This window comes from Berghia stephanieae, chromosome 7, assembly GCF_034508935.2.
Source record: "Berghia stephanieae isolate SIO BIC M18660-M18661 chromosome 7, UCSD_Bste_1.3, whole genome shotgun sequence".
NCBI lineage: Eukaryota > Metazoa > Mollusca > Gastropoda > Nudibranchia > Aeolidiidae > Berghia > Berghia stephanieae.
Window position 1 is genome coordinate 53,119,693 of NC_088366.1, and position 8,331 is coordinate 53,128,023.

General features: G+C 38.4%; 1 protein-coding gene across 10 annotated transcripts in view; it reads right to left on the reverse strand.

The window, feature by feature from the left end:
* Positions 1 to 7,239, reverse strand: part of LOC144977483 (uncharacterized) — a 66,566-nt gene extending 59,327 nt beyond the window's left edge. For 5 of the 10 annotated variants that reach the window (XM_078922753.1, XM_078922751.1, XM_078922748.1 and 2 more), the window contains exon 1: positions 7,043 to 7,204. The gene's annotated coding sequence lies outside the window, so the exon portion shown is untranslated. Of the gene's footprint in view, positions 1 to 7,042 lie in introns of all 10 variants that reach the window. The other 5 variants (XM_078922746.1, XM_078922747.1, XM_078922745.1 and 2 more) reach the window with 3 other exon arrangements.
* Between the last annotated feature and the right edge of the window lie 1,092 nt (positions 7,240 to 8,331).

Sequence of the window (8,331 nt, forward strand, 5' to 3'; positions counted from 1 at the left end):
AGATTAGTATGAGGACAAGGAGTGGAACAGGAAGAAGAGGAACGTGAAAAAGATGAAGAGGAAGAAGAAGAAGAAGAAGAAGAAGAAGAAGAAGAAGAAGAAGAAGAAGAAGAAGAAGAAGAAGAAGAAGAAGAAAAAGAAGAAGAAGAAGAAGAAGAAGAAGAAGAAGAAGAAGAAGAAGAAGAAGAAGAAGAAGAAGAAGAAGAAGAAGAAGAAGCAAAATAGTGTTACTACCACTACGACTATTACCACTACTACTACTACTACTACTACTACTACTACTACTACTACTACTACTACTGCTGCTGCTGCTGCTTCTACTATTGCTACTTATGCTATTACTAATATTACAACGACTACTACTACTACATTTTTGGGGTATGACACCCACCTTCAGATCGGAAGCTCCTGGGTTTTGAGTTCCACTCTGAACGGCGCATAGTAAGTTGAGTCTTTATTCACTTTCTCTCATCGCACTCAGGTGTAAAATGAGAACCTGGCCGTTAGCAACTTTGTCTCCGTCGGTTTAAAAAAAATTGTAGTGTCGCCTAACAGGCGACACGTCTCGCCCTATATGTTCGATGTTGCTGTTGGCTAGAGACTCCCTTAAAAGACCTTAGAGCACGTTTAGTGGAACAGACCTACCTACTTGAAAATATAACAATTCGTAATATATATGTATATATATATATATTTTATATATATATATATATATATATATATATATATATATATATATGCAGGTCTGACATACGAACCCACTTATGGGCCTATTTTAACATTGTTGTAATGGACAATATTTTGCTTCATTTTTATTTTTTTAGATTTCCATTAAAACAATGAGCCCAGAAGGAATTGGGTTCTCAGACGTGTAAATACGTGCACGTCGGTCACATCCGATCAGTTTCCTGATGTTTGTATATCGTCATCAACTATTCCTACCAATTTAATACCCCTGCTTATTAACCAGCAATTTACTATTGGTCGCATCCAAGGAATTCTCTTGTGCGGCTAGTGGTATGACACTCGCTTTCGGATAGGAATGTCCTGGGTTCGAGCCTCGCTCGGCGCATAGTTGAGTCGTTGGAGAAGGCTCTTTACTCACATTCTCTCACCGTACTCATGTGTAAAAAGAGTACCTGGCCGTTGACAGCGTTGTCTCTGTCCGAAAAAAAATTATAATATCTCCTGGCAGGCTGTTGGACAGAGACCCCTTGTAAAGCGTTTTGAGCACGTTTAGTGGATATTGCGCTATTTAAAAGCTCAATTTTTTAAAAAATGAATGTTTTGTTGTTTGTGTACAGTTATCAACTATTCCTACCAATTTAATACCCCTACTCACTTACCATCAATTTACTGTTGATCGCATACAGTGCATTCTCTGTTGTTTGTGTACCGTCATCAACTATTCCTACCAATCGACTACGCCTATTTACTATTGGTCGTATCCAATCATTTCCCTGTTGTTTGTGTACCGTCATCAACTATTCCTACCAATCTACTACGCCTATTTACTATTGGTCGTATCCAATCATTTCCCTGTTGTTTGTGTACCGTTATCAACTATTCCTACCAATCTACTACGCCTATTTACTATTGGTCGTATCCAATCATTTCCCTGTTGTTTGTGTACTGTCATCAACTATTCCTACCAATCTACTACGCCTATTTACTATTGGTCGTATCCAACCATTTCCCTGTTGTTTGTGTACCGTCATCAACTATTCCTACCAATCGACTACGCCTATTTACTATTGGTCGTATCCAATCATTTCCCTGTTGTTTGTGTACCGTTATCAACTATTCCTACCTATTTATTACCCCTGATAATTCAGTCCGCATGTGTAACTCGTTTAATGATTACATGAGGTCAATCACCTTTACCCTTCTCTCTCTCTCTCTCTCTCTCTCTCTCTCTCTCTCTATCTATCTATCTATCTATCTATCTATCTATCTCTCTCTTTCTGTCTCTCTGTCTCTCAATCACTCTCTCTCTCTCTCGCTCTCTCTGTCTCTCACTCACTCTCTCTCTCTCTCTTTCTCTTTCTATATTTCTCTTTCTCTCTCCCTCTCTATCTATCTATCTATCTATATAGCTCTTCGCCCACAAGTTCCCTACTCACTCTCTCAAAACGTCTTTAATCTCTTTCTTTACACCTCTCTCTCTCTCTCTCTCTCTCTCTCTCTCTCTCTCTCTCTTTCTCTCTCTTTCATTCTCTTTGCTCTCTCTCTCTCTCTCTTTCTCTCTCTCTCCTGCTCTCTACTCAATCTATACTCTCTTTCTCTCTCTCCCTCTATTCCCATTCATTTTCTCTCTCTCTCTCTCTTTCTCTCTCTCTCTCTCATTCTCTTTGCTCTCTCTCTCTCTCTTTCTCTCTCTCTCTCCTGCTCTCTAATCACTCTATACTCTATTTCTCTCTCTCCCTCTCTATTCCCATTCATTTACTCTCTCTCTCTCTCTCTCTCTCTCTCTCTCTCTCTCTCTCTTTCCTGCACAATCTCTCTCTTTGCTCGCTCTCTCTCTCTCTCTCTCTCTCTCTCTCTCTCTCTATCTATCTATCTATCTATCTATCAATCTCTCTCTTCACACTCTTTCTTACTTTTTATATCTCTCTTATTCTCTGTCTCCCTGCCTCTCTCTCTTTCCTTCTTTCTCCCTCAACACACACATACACACACACACACACACACACGTGTTAACTAACAAACGCATTTAAATAAAATAAAACAATAGCACTCTAAGACCAAAATTACGAAGAGTTATAATGTATTGATAATACAGGACATAACATAAAGGGTATTTAACCCCTATTCTGGAACATGCAAAGAGGAATACATTGATAATAAATGACATAACATAAAGGACATTTGACCTCTGTTCAAGAACGACAAAGAGGAATACATTAATAATAAACGACATAACATAAAGGGTATTTGACATCTATTCAAGAACGGCAAAGAGGAATACAATCACCGACATAAAATAAAGGGTTTTTGACCTCTGCTTAAAGCCCCCCCATAGACGCCGACATCCGCTGGTAGCGGGACGGATGACCTATCGCTTTGACCCCATCCCTGCGTTTATCGCAGATGATTTTTGCCCACATACGGGGAGATATTTTTTTAGGCGATCAGCGATCGGGGGCGTGGCAGTATAAAAAAGTGGACAATTTTTTTCGGATTTTCGCTGTTTTCACGTCGGATTCGTGATCAGCGTCAAATTTACAATAGGTTTGATACTAAGAACTGTGTGTTTACTCCAAAAATTGGTGAAATTAGAAATAAATTTTAATTAATAGTGAGGCTATGTGGCCGACAGAACCGATCCCAGTTACTGTCTGTTATTCTATCTTTCGTCTTGCCACAATAGTGATTACTTCTCACTAAATTATATCAATTAGACTGTTGAAGGAACGAAATTGACATCATTCCACTCTTTGTTATTGTATTAAGGCAGTCATTTTGGTAATTAGTTCTCACTAAATTATATCAATCAGACTTTTAACGTTCAAGGTTACTCGTAGTTTTGTATGACGGTACGTTATTTCCGACTGGTGGATGTTGCGAGCATTTTACCTAAACTCATAGCATCAATAACCGTCCAAGATATTCGCATCATATGTAGCAATAGCTATAATAATCTAACATGTCGAGAGAGAGAGAGAGAGAGAGAGAGAGAGAGAGAGAGAGAGAGAGGGAGAGAGAGAAAGAGAAAGAGAGAAAAATTTACTTGCGCTATATATACCGCTATATTCAATAAAGGTGCTCAAATCACTTATAAGGGTCTTTGGCCAACATAAAAACATGTTAGACGAGACATGACTGTTAAGCGATATTGCAATTGTTTCCCGACAGAGACGACGCTGTAAACAGCGAGGTACTCATTTTAACAGTGAACAAGGTGAGAGAATGCGAGTAAAGAGCCTTTTCCAAGGACTCAATTATGCGCCACTCAGAGCGGGACTCGAATCCAGTACCGTCCGATCCAAAGGCGAGTGTCATTTCACAAGATCACATGCATAGCCGCACAAAAAAGTGATGAGAGAATAGATTCATATGTATTGAAGGAGGAGAGAGCGGATGGAGTGAGTAAAGTTCTTGGATATTTATAGAAGGAACCAAATTGACGTCACTCATCTCATTGTTATTGTTTTTAGACACCCATTTTTATGATTAGTTCTCATTAAAATATATCAGACTATAACGTTCAAGGTTCCATGTAGATCTTTGGGCTGGAGTGATATTTCTGGCTGGCGGACTTTGTGAGTATTTTAATTTAACACAGAGCATCAATAGAAGGAATGAATTTGACGTTAGTCAACCCGTTGTTATTGCTTTTAGACAGCATTTTATAATTAACTTATCACTAAGTTATATCAATCAGACAATGAACGTTCGCGTTTGCAGTTTTGTGTGTTTATATGTTATACCCCGATGGAGATGTCGTGAGTATTTTTCCAATACGCATAACATCAATACATTTGCAATCCGATTTAAGTTTAAAAGCAACGTAGACCACGGAAATTTTTCCATTTTGTGGACAATAAAGATTTTTTATTTATCGTCATTATTATTATTATTATTATTATTATTATTATTATTATTATTATTATTATTATTATTATTATTATTATTATTATTATCATTATTATTATTATTATTATTATTATTATTATTATTATTATTATTATTATTATTATTATTATTATTATTATTATTATTATTATTATTTATAAAACAAATCGACAGTGTTCCCGTGGCAGGTTAAACGGGTACTCCTCGGGACTACTCGCATTCGCACCCCCCCCCCCCCCCCCACCACCACCACCACACACACGCACACAGCTCTTTTCTTTTTTTTTGGGGGGGGGGGCGTGGTTTGTAGATTATAATTCAAGGTTACAATGCCCACCCCTGTCATCACGTAGTCAAGGCTTTTTGGCCAATCCCAAATGTCTGTGTCAAGGTCGACCGTCATGTCGCGACAACGGGTGAGGAGGAAAAAAAAAAAAAATGAACTGGCATATTATTATATCATTACATTGAAAATCATGAAAACTATTTTTTATTTTGTATGAACGAAACTTTTGCCATCTACCTCTTCCTGGCGCAACATTTATAAAAATATTATTTAAAAAAATAATAACACAGCATTTATTTGGCGCAATATCCACGTGCTCAAATCGCTTTACAAGGGGTCCCAAGGCAACAGCAATATTAAACTTGAAAGACAAGACATGACGCCTGTCAGGCGATGGGACATTTTTTCCCCAACAAAGACAACGAACGGTCATGAGTACGGTGAGAGAATGTGAGTTAAGAGCATTTTCCAAGGACTCAACTCTGCACCACTCAGAGCGGGTCTCGAAACCTGAACCTTCCGATCCGAAAGCGAGAGTCATACCACTTGATCCATCACAAAACAGGGAGGGGCCCTGTTCTGTCGGCCAAATAGCCTCAATATTAATTAAAATTTGTTTCTAATTTCATCAATTTTTGGAGTAAAAACATAGTTCTTGGTATCAAACCATTTGTAAATTCGACGCTGATCATGAATCTGACGTCAAAACAGCGAAAATCCGAAAAAAATTGTCCAATTTTTTATACTGCCACGCCCCCGATCGCCGATCGCCTCGAAAAATATTAAGCAAAGCGGGCTTTGCGAGCGATGGACCGTACCTAGGTTTATCGGCCTGGTATTTGGCCACACACATTGCGTTTTCACCCCGGTTTGCCTGATCGTGGTTCGGAAGCCTATCAAAACCGTGCGTGTATGGAGCCTTTAAGAAAGGCAAGGAGGAATAGATGGGACGAAGTTGACGTCACGCTGCTCTTTGTTATTGTTTCAAGACATCCGTTTTATCGACTAGTTTTCACTAAATTCTATCAATTAGACCATAAAACTTTAAGGATGCATATAAAGTTTTGTGTTTTGGTACGTCGTATTCGACAGCTGTATGCCGTGAGTATTTTGCCTAAACGCATAGCATCAATACATTTGAGAATACAGGAACTCGCTATTAAGGGTATTTATTGAACCCCATTCAAGAACGACAAAAAGGAATGCACTGATAATTCAAAACATAATATAATAGGTCTTTGACCTGAACTCAAGAATGGCAGAAAGGAATACACTGATAATGCAAAACATAACATAAAGGGTCTTTGACCTGAACTCGTGAATGGCAAAAAGGAATACACTGGTAATGCAAAACATAACATAAAGGGTCTTTGACCTGAACTCAAAAACGGCAAAAGAGACACTCTGATAATGCAAAACATAACATAAAGGGTCTTTGACCTGAACTCAAAAACGGCAAAAGAGACACACTGATAATGCAAAACATAACATAAAGGGTCTTTGACCTGAACTCAAAAACGACAAAAAGGAATGCACTGGTAATGCAAAACATAACATAAAGGGTCTTTGACCTGAACTCAAGAATGGCAAAAAGGAATACACTGGTAATGCAAAACATAACATAAAGGGTCTTTGACTTCGATTCAAGAAGTATTTGGTACGTCTTGTCCGCAACATCTAGGACGAGACATGACGCCTGTTAGGTGACATTATAATTTTTTTCCGAACGCTATTATTGACCAGATATTCATTTTACACCTGAGTACGGTGAGTGAATGTGAGTAAAGAGCCTTTTTCAAGGACTCGACTACGCCGTTCAGAGCGGGTCTCTAACCCTGGACCTTCCGATCCGAAGGCGAGAGTCATACCACTAGACCACATAGCCGCACAAATATATAAAGACTTTTTTTAAAAACTTGAGCTTTTATAAAGCGCAATATCCACTTAATGTGCTCAAAGCGCTTTACTTCGTTAAAGAAGAGCTATGCCGTGGTCATCTTGAGAAACAATAACTCATCTGACCAAAGTAATAAAAATAGAAACACCAAAACTGTTGGTGAAGGACCCTTTGTAAAGCGCTTTGAGCACATTTAGTGGATATTGCGCTATGTAAAAGCTCATTTTTAAAAAGCCCATTAAAAAAAACAATTAATAATAATAATAAATATTAGACCAACTTACGTAAAAGTTTTTTCTGTAGCGTCGAAATCCGCGAAAGGCCGAACCCTTTAGCGTCCTCAGAGAATCCGTGAATCAACCCAAGATAGTACAGACACAGCAGCTCGCAGAAGCACACCTTTCTCTCCTTACTTACTTACCTACGCCTTCGTTTCGTTTCGTTTCGTTTTTTTTTCGATTCCATTTCTTACAACTCACCTACACTACTAGTAGAACGAACGTGTAGAGAATTTTATTGGGAGATTCCATTTTCAATCTTAAGGGGTGGATAGGTTATGAACAGGGCCATAATTTTGGCTTGGAGATTAGTAAATCTAGTCTTATAATCGAACAACTTAGACAGAGATATTATTTTTCTCTAAAAAACTAAAGAATTTCGGGACTTTTATATCATCTGATTCACTGTTTTTAATAGATTGAAAAAATACTTCGGAAAATGTATATATCGTGAAATGAAAAAATAGATGTTTTGATTGTAAGTGGGATGCCGGGTAGGTCTTTACCCCATCATTGTGATCGGATAATGGGTTGTTCCGAGTTAAAGCTACCTACCTTTGCAAGAAAGTGCGCCTGCCTATACAAGGAAAGAAGATCGGTTGTGTTGAACAGGTTATTTTTACACTGAATGACAGGTGGAGGGAGGGGAAGAACTTGGATGGGGAGGGAGGGGAGGAGGAGGAGGAGAAAGAAGAAGAGGATGAGGTGGAGGAGGAGAAATTGAGCTGCTTGGGGTAAGAGACCGAATAATAATTATTGCAAATTTTTGTGATGATGATGACGATGTGTTGCAAGGTAGGTTGAAAAAAAATATAATATGTATTATTGTATATGTATTCTAAGAAACACACTGGAGATATGAATGGTAAATGTATGGTTGTGTGTGTATGTCTGTGCGCGCGCGCGCGTGTGTGTCTGTGTGTGTGTGTGTGTGAATGAGAGAGGGGAGATGAAGAGGGGGGACAGTCTAAGAGATTGAGGGAGTGAGATAGAGAGAGGCGAAGGAGAGAGAGGATGAGAAAGATATACATATATATATATATATATATATATATATATATATATAGAGAGAGAGAGAGAGAGAGAGAGAGAGAGAGAGAGAGAGAGAGAGAGAGAGGAATATCACACAACTATTTAATATACATACACCTGTAAATTCTGGCAATTTAGAATGTAAAAGCAGTTTGGCATTAAATATAATAATTGCCAATCTTGAAAATTGATCATTTAGCCAGTTAACTGCGGTGCTTCTTTTTTACGAAATCCGCCTAAACCCGCCAAAACCCGGCGAAACC